Genomic DNA, 17,125 nt, shown 5'->3' on the forward strand with positions numbered 1-17,125 from the left:
TTGCAAAAAAGACTCCGAAGGTTGAGTTAACATTTGGGTCAACCGGGTAAGCACCGTATATATATTTTTGGTACATGTACGGAGAAGTACGTGCTTTGCTGGTGAAAGTGCAAGACGCACAGGGGAGTGCTAGCCAAGACTATCCGAAGACTATAGATACGAAAGTAAAAAGTCAGACTTGATAAAATACATCTATGATCGTCTTGATCCAAGGCTAGTAGGAATGCAACATTATTACCATCGCGTGTACACATGCAAATCGTCATGTTGCATGCGAAATTTGAATGCATTTTCCTTGGCTTAAGGCTGCATTCATGAAATTGTATGAATTTTCATAATTCTACAAATGAAACAAACACATCCAGGACAAGTTGGCAAGGCAGGACAACAAGACCAAACTTAAACAGACAGACACGCTTAGGAACAAGGCAAGCATCGTTCACACAATCCCACCCCAAAGAAGATGCTTGCAGGAGGAAGGAGTGAGAGTGAATAACCGCAAACAATGGTTATTCAGCCGGCAGGAGAGGAGATGATGTGAAGTCGCCGGTTTTCCCGGAGTTGGTCTATCCCGCAATCTCTGCTTGAAAGACGGAAAACCTCTAAAAAAAAATAAAACGTAAAAAAGACAACAAAGCGAGGGGAAAGTTGGGTAGATCCTCTCTTCACACTAAATACATCCTTTGGTAAAATCAGAGGCAACTAGATCACTGAGGCACCAGCAGCATCAGGACCAGGGGACCGGAGGATACGGAGTGATGCTGAGGAGGACACGGCACTGTAATAGTTCTTGTTGCTCACATTCATTCGCTTCATGGTGTGCCGTTCGATATAAATATCCGAGCAGCGTCGTCGGTCCTGGAGGAGAGGCAACAGAGACGGTGTTATTAAAAACGCCCATGGATCACAGTGGCTGTGGTGGCCAGGAGAGGGAGGCTGCCCCTGGAGACGATGCTGGACGGGGAGCGAGGCACTGCATCCTGTGTGTCTGACTGTCTACGAGCAGCACTGAGCAGCGCAGCTCTGAACGTCCCCTCTAGTCTGTCAGTCTACCTCTCTCTCTCTCTCTCTCTCTCTCTCTCTCTCTCTCTCTGCTCTCCCCTCCCCCCTCTCTCTCTCTCTCCCTCTCTCTCTCTCTGTCTGTCTGTCTGTCTGTCTGTCTGTCTGTCTGTCTGTCTGTCTCACTCTCACTCACTCACTCTGCACTCCTCTCTCTCTCTCTCTCTCACTCACTCACTCTGCACTCCTCTCTCTCTCTCTCTCTCTCTCTCTCTCTCTCTCTCTCTCTCTCTCTCTCTCTCTCTCTCTACATGTGTCACCATCAAGCAAAGGTAGCCTAATGACAATTGCAGTGACCAGGCGGTCAGTGAGTGGGTGCTGCTGCGAGCCTATAGGCTAAGCTACCCCTTTACTGTGGGGGATGCGAGGAGAGGGGGGGGGGGGGTCCTGTTGGATTAATTGCCTTATAGATAAAATGTAGCCCCCCTCCCCCTCCCTGGTTGTTCGCGTGGAAGTTTTTAAGTGCATTGGATTTGTACTAAACGGAATTGATTACTATGCTGTTCTTTGGGGAAAAGCTGAACCATATATATTTTTCACCTCAGTCTCTGTGTTTAAGGGGCAGCAAGCAGTTCTCTTGATGTGATGACATTTACAATGGCTGGCCTTATTCATGTTTGGATGTCACTCTGTCATTTCTAAAACATTAAGACTGCAACGTTTTGTAGAGATATACGTAGGCATTTTGCCTACTCGCACTATGATGATAATCAATATACTATAGCCTAAAAGTAAATTGTTCAGCTTGTTTCAACAAGAAATCATTATTAGCCTATAAAATGTCTGTGCGGGACCAGAGTACGCTACTTTCCTCTGCATATTAGTCATGCTTACTAGCGTCATGTCCAGGGGGTGTGCTTGTACATCATGGCAGGGGGATGGGTAACCGGATCGCTCGCCCCAAAACATGCTCGCCCCCATTTTCTGAGCGAACTCTCGCCCCCAGTGGCGGAACTCTCTCCCCGCCGGTGAGGAACGCTCGCCGTGCTTGGTGAGAACAGACTACAGCCCCTAACATTAAGTTAGGAAGTAGTTAGGCAACGAAAAACTGTTACAATGACGGAGGCACGCCGTCTGAAACGGACTTCAGCCACGAGAGTCACCGCTGAGTGAGCCGTCAGGGGGTCCATTTGGTTACCAACTCTCCATCATTTAGCTGGGGACCACCTGGAACTCCCTCAAGGACCACTGGTTGAGACCACTCAAGGTGGGCAGATGGTGGGACCACGTTTGGCACCCAGGGGCCCCTAGGTGCCACGGGCGCTCCATTGCTCCGCCCCCTCTGTGTTCCTATTGGCTGGGCTTTAAACGACCATAACTCCAGTTCCCAGCATGCCAAAGCCCCCAAGCTTGGTGGCTGCTCTTAGACGTGCTGTAATTTGCCGTTGACCCGCCCCCTCTGTGTTCCTATTGGCTGATGTTTAAGCAGCCATAACTCCAGTTCCCAGTATGCTAAATGCTTCAAGATTGGTGGTCTTATAGGACGTGCTGTAATTGCTGAAACCCCGCCCCCTCTGCTTTCCTATTGGATGGGGTTTAAACAGCTACAACTTCAGTTCTCAGCATGCTACAGGCTCCAAACTTGCCGGGTGGTCCCACAGACTTCCAATTTAATAAAAAAATTACCACTTCCAGTTTGCCCTTCCTACTTCCGGTTTGTCGGATTGCCTTGAAATTTCACCCACACACTCTCTGAGGGGTGTGGAGTTCAATGGTAGAACCCGGAAATGGATCTGTTCATTTCCGGTTTTACCAGGAAGTGGTCATAGACCCCTACCTCCCGAACACAAGGTTGCACAGGTATAACAGTGGACCTGGGTGCTGCAAGTGCATCACTCCTCGGCAGCAGTGTTATAGCAGTGTTTAACACTTCAAATGGCCTTCGGTGACCATTGCTCTTATCAGCGCAACACTAGGTTTGAAGGAGTAGCGGCCTGAAAATCTAGTACTAGAAAAGTACTAGAAAATGTAGATCAACAGATCTACAAGCTCAGATTTGTAAGCTTGTAGATCTGAGATCTTCATGCTCACAACACGTCATGTTGCGACACATTGTGAGCTTGTAAAATGTGCTAATTTCGGTTTGCCCCAGAATAGGAACTATATAGGTCTCATGTGGGACCCCCACCACATCACACAGGAGCGCCACTTGAGCCACAGTAAAGGTCAAACGTTGTGCGGCAGATATTAGTCCTGTTGTTCCCAACAGCAATGACCTTTCCTTCTGTTCCTCCTGTCAGATTAATCCTGCTCTTCACACCTGCACTTGATTAAGCAGCTGGTTTATTCCGTTATTAATGCATGCCTAACAGGTTGGCATGTTGTGACATGTGGAACATCCACAGCCGTGTGTGTGTGTGTGTGTGTGTGTGTGTGTGTGTGTGTGTGTGTGTGTGTGTGTGTGTGTGTGTGTGTGTGTGTGTGTGTGTGTGTGTGTGTGTGTGTGTGTGTGTGTGTGTGTGTGTGTGTGTGTGTGTGTGTGTACAATTTACAATTTAGGCATTTAGCAGACGCTCTTAATCCAGAGCGATTTACAGTAAGCAAGGACAACACAAGATAATACATCGAATTGAAACTATATACACTATAGGATGCCAGGTCAACAATGACCTGGCATCTGTCTACATAACATGCTATCTAAGTTACATTTTAGCCTTTGCATAATCCTGCAAGGTCGTCAAGGCTAAGTGCTACATGTTTCCTTATACAAGCATAATGGGTTTAATGGGTTTAAAACATGGAAATGCAAGTGGGTGTAATGGTGTGTGTTGTCATGTTTCTGTGTGGGTTTTAGTGTGTGTTTATGTATCGATAGATGTACAGTATATACAGTATGTATTTTTATGTGTGTGTATTATGCATGCAAGCGTGTGTGTGTGTGTGTGTGTGTGTGTGTGTGTGTGTGTGTGTGTGTGTGTGTGTGTGTGTGTGTGTGTGTGTGTGTGTGTGTGTGTGTGTGTGTGTGTGTGTGTGTGTGTGTGTGTGTGTGTGTGTGTGTGTGCGTGCGTGCGTGCGTGCGTGCGTGCGTGTGTGCGTCCCCAAAACAATGTAACACTATAAACCAATGTGTGAGTCACTGTGGTGACAAGATGTAATCTGTCACCTGGGAGCACACAGACACTGAGGACAGACAGTGGCTGTTCACTTGGCACAATTTTACGCACGCACGCACACACGCACGCACGCAGCCACGCACGCACGTGCGAGGCATTGTGAGCATGTAGATATCGTATTTTCTAAACGTTTGCCTCTTTCTTAGGTAATATTTGACCGTTTGGCCAATGAGTGAGGAAGCAACGTTGCACATGAAGCCAATCATCTGAGGGACCCCGTCAAAATCCTGTGAGAACCACTGTAGTAGTCAACAGCACGGAGACACATTCAACAGTATCACTATCCATACACGTGACCGACCACACACACACACACACACACACACACACACACGCACTGGTATAACCGATGACTCATACTCTAATCAGAAAGGAGAAATTGGACTAGAATCTGTGGGAGACAGTAGCTCATCAGAGCTAAAAGACATGTGGTTCTCAAACGTTGATTTTTCATGTCAAGGACCTCTACATGAATATGTATGTGGCCGCCTGGAGTGTTGCACCCCCATCTGAAAATATTTCCGTGCCAGAGACCCCCATCTGCCCTGACCAACATATTGCACAGGTTGGGGGGCCTCTTGTGTACCACACGGGGGGGCTGAGGATTTTTTTTTAAAGTGCAGGATCTGTATCAATGATGTACCAGTGGTTTGTAATAATAATCAAAATCTACAAAGTAACTAGTAACTAAAGTTTTTAAATAATTGTAGTGGAGTAAAAAGTACAATATTTGCCTCTGAGATGTAGTGGAGTAGAAGTAAAAGTACTGAAAAGTGGAAATTCCCCAGTAAAGTAAAAAAAAGACCTCACAATTGTACTTAAGTACAGTACTTGAGTAAATGTACTTGGTCACTTTACACCACTGTAAAGAAAGACGCCGGTGCGGAAAGCACAAACGAGCTGGCCATATGTATGGAGAATGGGGATGACTGGAGACGCTGATGGAGGGCTTGTCTGAGGACGACGTGGAGAGAGCAATAGACCACAGCACTGAGAGATAGAGGGAATCCATGCATGACGGGAGCATTGGCACCACTGATGACTAATTATTAAAGGGCTTCAGCCTCGCTGTGTATTACAGTAGGTATACAGTACGGTTCCACATTGGTGGCTAATCGTCAAAAGGATTCGGCCTCGCCGTGTATTAGGTTCAGTATATGGCAGTGGTTCTCAAACTTGTTCATGTCACGGACCCCCAAATGAATATGTGTTTGGTCGCAGAGCTCATTTAAAATATTTTGTGCCAGGGACCCCCATATACTTTTGTTTATGGGGGTTATATTTTAACAACATTTTTTTTTGTTAAAATGTAAAAAAAAAAAATCCACATTTTAAAAAGAAAAAACGATTCTTTTAAAATAGCTAAATAGGTCTACAGGTATATAGGGTTAAAGTGGTTGAAACTAATTTAGCCTGGGGACCGGCATACGATAATCATTCCCCGCACGACATGCGCGCATACGCTCGCGCGTGGTCAATGGATGAAATGTTTTTTTTTTAAACAATTCTGCACGGCATACTATTTATATAGCGTAACACGGTAGAACACGCCACTGGGCACAGCATAGTATTTGTGTATTTGGTACTATATGACTCCATCTGTGACTAATCATTAAAAAGGACTCAGCCTGGCCATGCATTAGACACAGCATGGTGTATTATAGGTGCATTTTGCTCATACAATGCCCTGTATGGGATGAGGAGAGCGTGGAAATCTGACGTGGGAGAAGACCTCAAGAGAGGCGGCTGTTCGTAGCTACACAGTGGAGTCAGTACTGATGTGTGGGGCTGAGACATGGACCCTCACAGCACAACAGGAAAGGGCCCTGGACGGAGTCTACACAAGAATGCTACGAATGGGTAGGTAGCAGTGTTGATTTCGTCGACTAAAACGTTGACGCGACAGCTTAACTAACAACACTTACAGAGCTCAAGACCCTGATGCTAGACGGGAGGGTGTGGAGGGCAGCGATTCAGGAGTCTCGCGTTGGTGTTTGCTAGACCACACTCTCGCATCGCGATTAGGACCTCAATGGAACCAAGACTGCAAGGACGTTTTTGAACGGACCTTTTAGACAAAGTATTTTAAATGTAACTGTGCTGTTTTACATTTTTGCCTAATAAAATATTCAATCAATCAATCAAATTGCAACCAAGGTGTATTTTGGTACAGTATGGCTACACTGCTGACTAATCATTGAACGGATTCATCCTGGCTGTGTATTAGATTCAGTGTCGTTCCGACTGAATGTCTGTCCCTCCACGGCACGCCACTATCAGCCATCTAATGTTTATGCAGCGCTTATCCCCCCCTCCATAACAACGCCTCTTCTCATAACACAGCAGAGGCTATAACTGCATAAAAACTGCCTCGAGGAGGTGTGTGTGTGTGTGTGTGTGTGTGTGTGTGTGTGTGTGTGTATGTGTGTGTCAGACATAATCCTACTATTAGCCATGGCAGGATTCCAATCGGAGATCTCACCACAGGCTCTAGATGCGACAGGCAACTCTTTACCACCCCTAAACAAAGATAGTCAGTGGTGATAGGCTACTTCTTCGAGGGTTGGTGGGTGAACCCGGTCTAAGGCCTTGGTGGGAGCCGTAGAAGTGACAATGCCTCGTATCGAAGGCACATAATTCGAGATGCCTTTTGTTTGTTTGTTTTTTAAACGCTATTACAGAAATATTTTGTACCACCCCAGACATTAAAACAAGTGTCAGCCTGTGAGGCAGCGTAGTCATGTCAGGTTATTGGGAGTCTTTTTAACCACATGAACAATGTATACTTCACTGACTCCCAGGGGCCTATCCTTGGCCCCCTCCTTTTTCCCCATTACAAATCTCTTACAATGCGCCGTTTCCTATTCTGACATGCCCTGAATAAAGACACTAGGGTTGAAGTGGTTAATCTTTCATCATGCTACCTATACCTTTGTGATGAACAAAAGCATATAGGCTACGTGATGGAGACAAGGCTGTGGAAGGCTATTTATGGCCAATGTCAATATGGCGCCTTTCAGCGCTAGCCAATTAAAGGTTTTGTTTGTGCTCCGACCATGACCTTTTATGCGTAATTGATTTGAATCAATGTTGTTGTTGAATACGTTGAATCCGGTTTTGCAGTGTGTGTAGTGACGTGTGATGAACAAGTGCACCACACAAACACACACATTGAGAAATGCATACACAAATGCAAAGACACACGTACTGTATGCAAATGACTGACATTTCTCTCACATATTATATACTCACCACTCACCATACACATACAAGCACACGCAAATCACGGATGCTCTCCCCCCCACAACCACTTGAAAATCCTACATACTGTATAATCCGTTGACTGGGGTCGCCCACGGGTCTATACATGACCTCCTTCATTTTTTCCTCTACACCAAATGTCTTCACTGAAAATAGCCAATCTACATACTGTACTAGCACACGCTCACAAACAACACGTCACAACGCACTGTGAGCTTATAGATCGACTATGTTCGCCAAGTGGTTACATTTTGAGTTGACAATTATTTTCCCCCGTTTTTCTTGCAATTTAGTCCTTATGCCAATCCCCCCATTGCTTGATTCATTGAATACTTTTTTAGCATACAGTACGGCAAGTACAAAAAAGCCCTGCAGGCTTATTCCACTGTGGTCCTATGTTTTCAATGCATCATCAATACAATACAATACAATACAATACAATACAATACAATACAATACAATACAATACAATATATACAATACAATACAATAACATACAATACAATACACCCACACAGTTAGACTTGTCACTGCCACCCTAGTCTCGCATAGCCAGATTATCAGAGTTCTCCTCCTACGATTTGGAGACATCTAAATTCAATGAATGGGCTAAAACTGGGTGACAATAAATCAGAGATTAAAAAATGAACTCCATAGCAGAAGACTTTAGGGTGGTCCTCCATATTAGGACGGTGATTGCTTTTCAAAGCAGTGGGTATATTTTTCAGCAGCAGTTTTTTGTCATCTTATAACATCGTTGATGGACTGTACATACTGTATACCCATTAATATAATGCTGCTGTCGGGCAGCAACCTTGTTTCGCCATATTTCAACTTTTCATATTTTTTCGTAAATTACCACCTCATCATACAAGAGTGTTGCACAAAAGTAGTGAAAATATGATCAACAAGTTCACACGTCGCTGTGAGGTTGTAGGTCGGCTATTTTCAATATTTTAGAAATGTTTTTAAATGATAATAAAAAAGGAACGGTTTTGGACATACAAGGTTTCCACCCTACAGCAACGATTTTCACTATTGATAGACTTTACATACATGTTATATATCACTGTGGAAGGCCGGTTGACACTGTGCATATTCACTGTTGATAGTCTGTACTTAACCATTAATATTCAGTGGTGATAGATGTATATTCATGCATATCCACTGGTAAACATTTATAGTCATATTTATTGATAATAAGAACATATTCATTCATTCATACCCATTGGAGATGTCTAAGGATGTGCCATGATCCAAGTTTAACAATATTTTTTATTTTTTTATTCCTATCAAGGTTCGTTCTTATCTCTCTACTCCTATCTGTACCTATCCCTGTGTTTCACTCTCGCTGCTGTTGCTGATGACACCTGCAATTCCAAGCAGGGATCAATAATTTCAATCAAAAGAATCTTATCTTATCTTGTAATGATCTCTTTGGCTAATATTACCATGTAGAGAGAAAGACCTTTATTGATCGCACAGGAGAAATGCAGTTGTCCTAGCAGCGCCGCAGTATGACACACTTATAGGGGTTGACAGATACATCTAAGGTTCAACAATAATAATAATAAGTAAACATGTAGTAATGTACAGGGATTAGAAATAAGGTACAAAAAAACAAAGGAGATTTACTGTTTTGAAATATGTACAGCAGTGGTTCTCAAACTGTGGGTCGGGGCCCCCACACGATCTTTGGGGGTTCCCCAGTGAAGTGACAATTACAATGTAAGGAATTTTAAGACCTTTTTAATACCATTACTGCATCAAAAGTAATAAACAATATTATACTATAAAATAGCATAAAAAGAGGAAAGACTACGAGGCGTTGTGAGCTTGTAGATCTGCTATTTTCACATTATTTATCTGTGGAACCGAGTCAAGCAAAATGTAATGCCTCAACTCCTTCATTCCAAGTGCTTATCAGAGTGGGGGGTCCCCAGTTCAAATATGATTACATGGGGGGGGGGTTTCACGGCCTGAAAGTGTGTGTGTGTGTGTGTGTGTGTGTGTGTGTGTGTGTGTGTGTGTGTGTGTGTGTGTGTGTGTGTGTGTGTGCGTGTGCGTGCGCGTGCGTGTGTGTGCATGCGCGTGCGTGCGTGTAAAGCACATAGAGGTGAAGCGAAGCTGGCCATATTATGGTCTGTCAGTTAAGTCAGCTAAAGTCCAATGAATTTCTCATGAAGGCCGACGTGACTTTGAGTTTCGAATAAGCCCCGTTTCCCCTGCTGTCTGTGAATAAAGGGATTTGAGAAGGCCTTCCCTGACCTCGGCACATGTCTATGCAATTTTTGCATATGTATGCGTGTCTGGCTGGCTGGTTTCCTGAAGTGTTTCCCCGACTCTCTGCAGGGCTCCTGTGTTCGTGCATTTTGTGTCTGCCTGTGCGAGTGTGAACGTCTGCATACAGTATTTTGTGCCCACAAAGGAGCAGAGAATAAAGGAGGAAAGTATGCGCATAAATAGGCCGAGGAGAAGGGTGTTTGTAAAAGAGAACGTCTTATCGTCTGAGCTGCATCAGTGCTCGCCGCGTTCACCTCCCTGCAGCAATGTCATTTATATACACAAGGCATTTTGTTTTGCGTTGGATAGTCAGGAGAGTGTCTGCTGGTCTGATAGAGAAGCAGATACAGTACACACTGACTCAATTGCTGAATTAAACCTGCAAGGTTTCGCACACCGCTTTGTGTGGCCAACGTAAGCCTCAAATGCTGCGGATAGATGCCAGACTTAGGCACAGAAAAGGTACAATCTGCAGGAGCTTTAAGTGCTTGTGGCATGTGAATAACATCTTGACATACGGTACATATAAGCAGTGGTGTACAGTAACTATTTACTTGAGTACAGTCATTTTTATGTATAGTATGGACGTAAAGTATGTACTTTACTTGTTTATTCATTACTTCTTCTTCTTGCATTTCTAGGAAGGGAAAAAGTAGGCCACATAACCACTTAAAGCCCTATAACATAGTGAATATAGCTACATTTCATTTTAAATTGCATTGATATTCAAAAGAAAATGTATTTTGTAATTCGTACTGAATAAGATATTTTAAAAAGCAGGTACTTTTGAATACTAAAAGTATCTTTTAAAAGCAAGTACTCCAGCACTTTAACTCAAGTACACATTTTTCAGACCAACTGCAGTTGAGTAATATTTGACCAGGAGTATACTTTGACTCAAGTACTGTGGTTGAGTACTTTGTCTACCACTGCATAAGCTTGATTTCCACAACAGACTTGGATAGGCTAGTCTTGTATGCCTCTTCCCTTCAGTATCGTGTGCACGGTATGCAATTAATACATTATACAACCAACAGTATTAGTCGTACATGTTTAAAATAGCTGTATTAATTATTGATGCTAACAGTGAATTCCCTGCTGTGAAACAAAGCAGATAATGTAACTGCATAAAGGATAGTTGGTACTACACAGAGCGTGTGTATTGTGATGTGAAACAGCAAAGATGGCATTAGAGAGCTGCCTTAATGTGCTTGCATTCCTTGTATTGAAAGCAGTGCTAATTAGCCGTGGTACTGTGGTTTTCGTGTTCCTGTCTTATAATGGTCTAAAATGGTAAATGGACAGCATTTCTATTCTATGGGGGTAAATGTAGACCAATGGTTCTCAAACTTTTTCCTGTCAAGGACCCACAAATTGATTCATATTTGACCGCGGACCTCCATCTGATTTTTTTTGTGCCAGGGACCCCCAGAAGAGGGCCAAAATGTTCAAAATTATCCTACATTTTTGTATGTATGTACTGTACAAGCTCGCTGTGGACTTGTATATCTGCTATATATAGCAGAGCTTGTATATCTGCTATTTTTGAATAACCAACATACAAAGTGATAAAGTGGTTAAAATGATTGTGATGCTGTATTAACTCATTTTGCTGGGGACCCCCTGGACCCCCCCCCCACCCCCCCAAGGACCCCTACGTCCCCACTTTGAGAACCACTGATGTAGGCTACCCTAAGCAGAGGTTCTAGCAGGTCCACACAAATATTTTGTGTGAACCTGATGATCTGTAAAATGTTAAATGAAATCAAAAGCTTGACAACAGTACAACAGTTATTCAATAGAGAGCAACTTTTTGCCATTTTGCCATTTCATTTTTTTGACATATTGATGTCAAAACTTAGACTTACTGAAATGTTATGGCCACAGCGTATAAATACATCTGCTCAGGAGGCACGAATTGCACCTCTTTTTCACTCCATCAATTTTGTAATGTTAGATTCTTCAAAAGGTGATAATTCATTCACAGCATATACTGCACAGTACAGTACTGGCTATGGTTTACTCTTGCCGTTTGCTAAGCAAAATGTTCCAGTCGTGTAAAGGGTGTTCATGGATTCAGAAATCAGGGAAATCAGCACTGCGACGCGTTGTGAGCTTCTCCATCGGCTATTTTCAGCAAAAGCCTTCCCCACAATAACAGAAAACCAGTGGTGGAAAAAGTACTAGTATTTCCAAATGTTTTGCTTAAGTAAAAGTATCAATACTGCAATGTAGAAATAGGCTACTCTGTTACAAGTAAAAGTCCGGAATTCAAAATTAAAAAAGTAAAAGTACAAAAGTATTGGTTATCAAAATACTTAAAGTAAAGTAAAAGTACTCATTATGCAGAATGTCCCATTTCAAGTTCTCAAAACGCATACTATTTTCAAATAGCCAGAATATAATAGGGCTGAAGTGGTTAATGTATGTTTTTACTTTCCATCACTGCAGAAAACTGAAAAGAGCCAAAAAAGTTTGAGAGCCACGACCAGTCATACGCCCATTTACACTCCAATGGCAGAGGCAACCATGCAAGGCACCGTACCGACCTGCTCAGCGGGACGGGACCACTTAGGGGGGTTTAGTGTCTTGTTCAAGGTTACAAAGCCAGGAGGAGGAGGGGATTGAACCAGTCCCTACTGGTTCAATCCCCGGCTTTCTGGATCCCATGGGCGGCCGTTCTATCTCCTGAGCCTCTGTCATGGTCTCACTGCACTGGCTAAGAAAACTCACTATGTCAAGCTGTGTGTGGGCATGCCATGTACGACTGTGTGTGTGTGTGTGTGTGTGTGTGTGTGTGTGTGTGTGTGTGTGTGTGTGTGTGTGTGTGTGTGTGTGTGTGTGTGTGTGTGTGTGTGTGTGTGTGTGTGTGTGCGCGTGTGTGCGCGTGTGCGTGTGTGTGCGTGTGTGTGTGTGTGTGTGTGTGGTCTCTCCTCCAGTTATTAGTTTGATGGTATTTTACCCAGGGTGCACTAGGCTGATGTCCTTCCTGTGTCTGGTGTTTCTTTGGCTTCAGACTGGAGGACAGGATGTTTGGATGGAGCCAAACATGCACCACTTGATCCCTATACAGCGTCCCTATTGTCATCATGTCAGATTAGGCAAACATTCCTGCCAAAATAGCAGCAGTACAAGCTTGTTGTGTAAATCTGCTATTTTGACTGAACTGTCGGTGAAGAGACTTGCTATAAAGCAGGTGGTTCTCAACCTTTTCTGGATCAGGGCCCACTTAAAGAAATAGGTCAGATGGGTGGGCCGCGTGCATTGTCAGAGCATGTTTATTTTAATGATCATTCAATCGATTGATACTATTTATTGGTATCATAATGAAGACACATTTCTTTCAAGACTTTAAAGAAAAAAACAATACCATGTTTTTGAAAAAAAAAAGAAAATGTCATATTACTGTAGAAAATCCCCTCCTGCTCAGTCCCAGGTGGGAGGAGCTAGTCTGAGTACTTGCAGTGCACTGCACACCTGATTGTGGTTACAATTAGCACCACCGGCACCTAATTGCAGTGGGCCCTTTAAAAGGGCAGTCACTTCACTACAGTTAGAGAGAGGCGTGTAGTGGGTTGAAGTGTCTGATGTGTCCTGTTATACTTTAATTTATGTTTATTCCTTATTTTACATTTACCATTAAAATCGTAGTGTTTCACCAATTTTCACCAATTGGGGGGCCACTAGCAACACCCTCGTGGCCCACCGGTGGTCCCAGGCCCACAGGTTGAGAACAACTGCTATAGAGGGAAAAAATAAGGGGCCCAAGTATAGACTCCTGGGGGACCCTGGTCAATGAAGTACTGTATATAGGATTTAAGCACCGTTTTCCGATGCTGTCAATGCACTGAATGGGACATTATCACGTATATTATATTGATTGGTCTAAGTAGGTGAGATACTGACCTACCGACAGGGCTCAGTACTGTAGGTGTTTTGTCGTTATTCTGTCGGTTGATGAAAGTTGGGGCAAACGCTCACCCCAAAACGTCATCTACAATTCTGTGCCACAACCTTACATAACTTGGGACGGCGCTGAGTTGGCTCAAGCAAACTTCACAACGTTTGGCATGGCAACTTGCTCGCTTTAGCTCGCTCAGTGGTGCCTCTTGTGGCTCAAGTTCGCTTGAGACGGCGTGCCTCTGTCGTGGTCCAAAACTATACTTTATACAAAACACCAACTGAGCCCTGTCGGTAGCAGTATCTCACCTACTTAGACCAATCAATAGGATACAAGAAAAAAGTTGCTCTTTTTCTTTTCACGCTTTGATAACGTGTCAGACAACGTTGTGCGGGGGATAACACTAAAACACAACAAAGTAGAGATGCTCCTCCAGTCCTTGGTTAATTTATTTGTATTCTTTTTCACGCTTCTCACTCTTTCCCTATCCTGTCTTTGCTGAAGAGTAAGAATGCACGGAAAACGCTTTGATGTATGAAGGACAAGCCCACAGTTGAGTTGACACGTCTGCCTCTGTGCAGTGAACTGAACCGACATCTATAGGGGACGAAATGTGTAATTTCCGGGTCTGCCGTCGGGACCGTCACGATGACATTTCCAGGTCCCTGTCCTCTTCAGCACCCTTGATCAGCTGATGCTCTGAACCAACTCCCTCCGATAAGATGGAGAAAGTGCACCTCTTGTGAACGCATTTAACGCACGTTATTTATGAGCGATATGGACGCAGAAGTGCACCTGCTTCGTTGTTTGATGAGCGCAAGGCCCAAAGTACGAACTTGATCTAGGAAATAGCACGTACAAAACATTCAAAGCACGTAAAAGAAAACATGTGTCCATTGCAAATTCCGCAGTTCTAACTGAGACTTTCTGTGGAAATTGATGCTATGATCTGCTGATGATTCCACTGTCAAGAGTGAGCTGGAATTAAATGCCATCTCACAGAAATGTTCATTGCTAACACTTTAAGTTTCACTTTCACTACACCATGCATTTCCTAACTGTCATGGGCTGGAGGTGGTTCTGTTTCGTCATGCAGTGACATACAGTACTGTAGCACTGTGAGCTGTGATTGGTATACTTTTGAGGGAACAGACATATGCGCACGCAGGCACGCACGCATGCACGCACACATGCACGCATGCATGCACGCACGCACACACTCACATACAGACAAACAAACATTATTAAAGGTTTACAGGGCTAAACAATATATTATCACCAAAACATCATGTTTTGAGGGTGGTCTGTGTTCACTCATATCCATTCATGTCACAAACAAGAGCACAGTCTAGCAGCTCCTAAAGGTTGGACACAATCTAAAAATGGATCCATCATTGTTTGGATGCCTGGTAGAAAGAATGACCTTTACCAGGCTAGGCTCAAACCATGCAGCTGAAATAAAGCCCTCAAATGATGTACTCTTTGTGTGTCTAAATTGTTTAAATTGAAACATATAGCACTTTTTGATTATTAGAGAAGGAGACACATGTGAAGGTGCAAAATTAAATGTAGGAGATTATATAGTTTTTCATGAGCGATTTTTGTAGCAAGTTGTGAGAGAATTGGGCCACTCCTGTGGGCGGGGGTCTCAATAGAACCATTGGGGTTTGAGAAGGAGACGCTCTCTGATTGAGTGGTAGGATAATATCGTACATCATGTCCGGGCGTGATGGGCCTCACATCATCCCTGCTATTTGCTTGTGTGCTATTGTGACTGACGCTTTGGGTTACCATCTACCTGAAATTCTAATAAGGGACACCCGGCCAATGTATATCATACCTGAACCCCAGCATCCATATTCTGGGTGGAACATTAGCTAGAAATAGCCAATTTACAAGCTCACAACACGTCGCAATGTTGTGAGCTTGTACTGTAGATCAGCTATTTTTGGCAAAGAGATTTTGGTGTACACAGAATAAAGCAGTCCCAAGTACAGAGACAACTCGGGTCCAGTTGACCAAATCTAGAGGGTTCAAGACTAGGTGGTTAGCAACCTGTATTAGATGATGAGCTGTTTGATCTTGTTGGATGTGTGGCATTGATAGATTCCCAAAACTAAGGAACTAAGTGTGTCCCTATCAGTTCAATAAATGACACGTCAGAGAAGGGACGATATGAGGACGATATGAGGCCCATCACGCCCGGACATTTTTGTGGGTTCAGATCCACCGTGGCTTTGTCGAGCATCTATACGAACACAATTAGCCCGTGTTCGGAGGTAGGGAAGTCGGGTGGGGAGGGTGATATTTGTCACTGCACGTACTCCTACAGGCTGGGGGCGGAACCTGTCAGCAGGGAGTGTTGGGCGGGAGGAGTAGGACGAAGGCTCACACAAAAATGTGTGTGGGGAGGAATCAATTGGCTTAAAGACTAAATTGGGGAGAAAAAGGGAAACGTCTCTGAATTTCCAAATAACGGACGATTCCGTATTTCAAGGGACGGTCGGCAACCCTACTGAGACTGCACAACAATTTTAAACCGCTAACATATGCTCATAGATGATGTGTTCCTATATGGCAGAACTCTTGCAAATCACTGCGTGCAGGATGGATGCGTACAGTACCAGTGTGTTCGCACAGATAGCTTTCAGATTTCACAAAATGAAAAGATTAAAGGGAGAAAAATGCCACCGGAGTGTAGCATGCTCTGTTCCTCCCATCTGTGGATTCCCAGTGGGAACATGGTACTGTATCTCTTACTTTGAACCTTCACACACACACACACACACACACACACACACACACACACACACACACACACACACACACACACACACACACACACACACACACACACACACACACACACACACACACACACACACACACACACACACACACACACACATAAACCTTCCATTTTTATTCTATCTCTCCCCTCCATCAGAATCAGAAGAATCAGAATCAGGTTTATTGTCAAATCACAGGTTTACAGAAGTAAAAAAGTGGGTGAAATTTGTTTTCGTGCATAGTCTGCATCGTAACGTTATTTCCATAGAAAGAAGAAGGGGAGGAAGAAGAGGGGGGGGGGGGTGGGGGCAAGTGAAAAAGGAGATCAAAAGAATAGCTCAACTAAATTGGGCTTAAGTGGTTAATCGGACTAATCGGTTTGGTAGATTATAAAAAAATCCATTCATTTCTGCCTAAATCCTAACATGTACTTTATCATCTCTGTCGGATATAAACCTCATTATGACCAAAACTGTTACTTTTCAGGATTCAAATTCAAACATAGCAAAAGTAATAGATATACAATCTCACTAATTTACAAAAAAAAAACACAAAAAGTTAAAATATGGACCTGAGAGGTTTCTGGCCCAACAGCAACGTTGTGTAGTGGTGATGGTGTTGTGTGGATCAGTGCTCCGCAGAAAGATCAAACATGCAGAGAGCTGGACAGAGGTATCCAGATAATGAGAATTCTACTCACAGACAATCACGTGGCGGG

Source organism: Gymnoscopelus microlampas (genome assembly GCF_963454915.1).
Source record: "Gymnoscopelus microlampas genome assembly, chromosome: 19".
Lineage (NCBI taxonomy): Eukaryota > Metazoa > Chordata > Actinopteri > Myctophiformes > Myctophidae > Gymnoscopelus > Gymnoscopelus microlampas.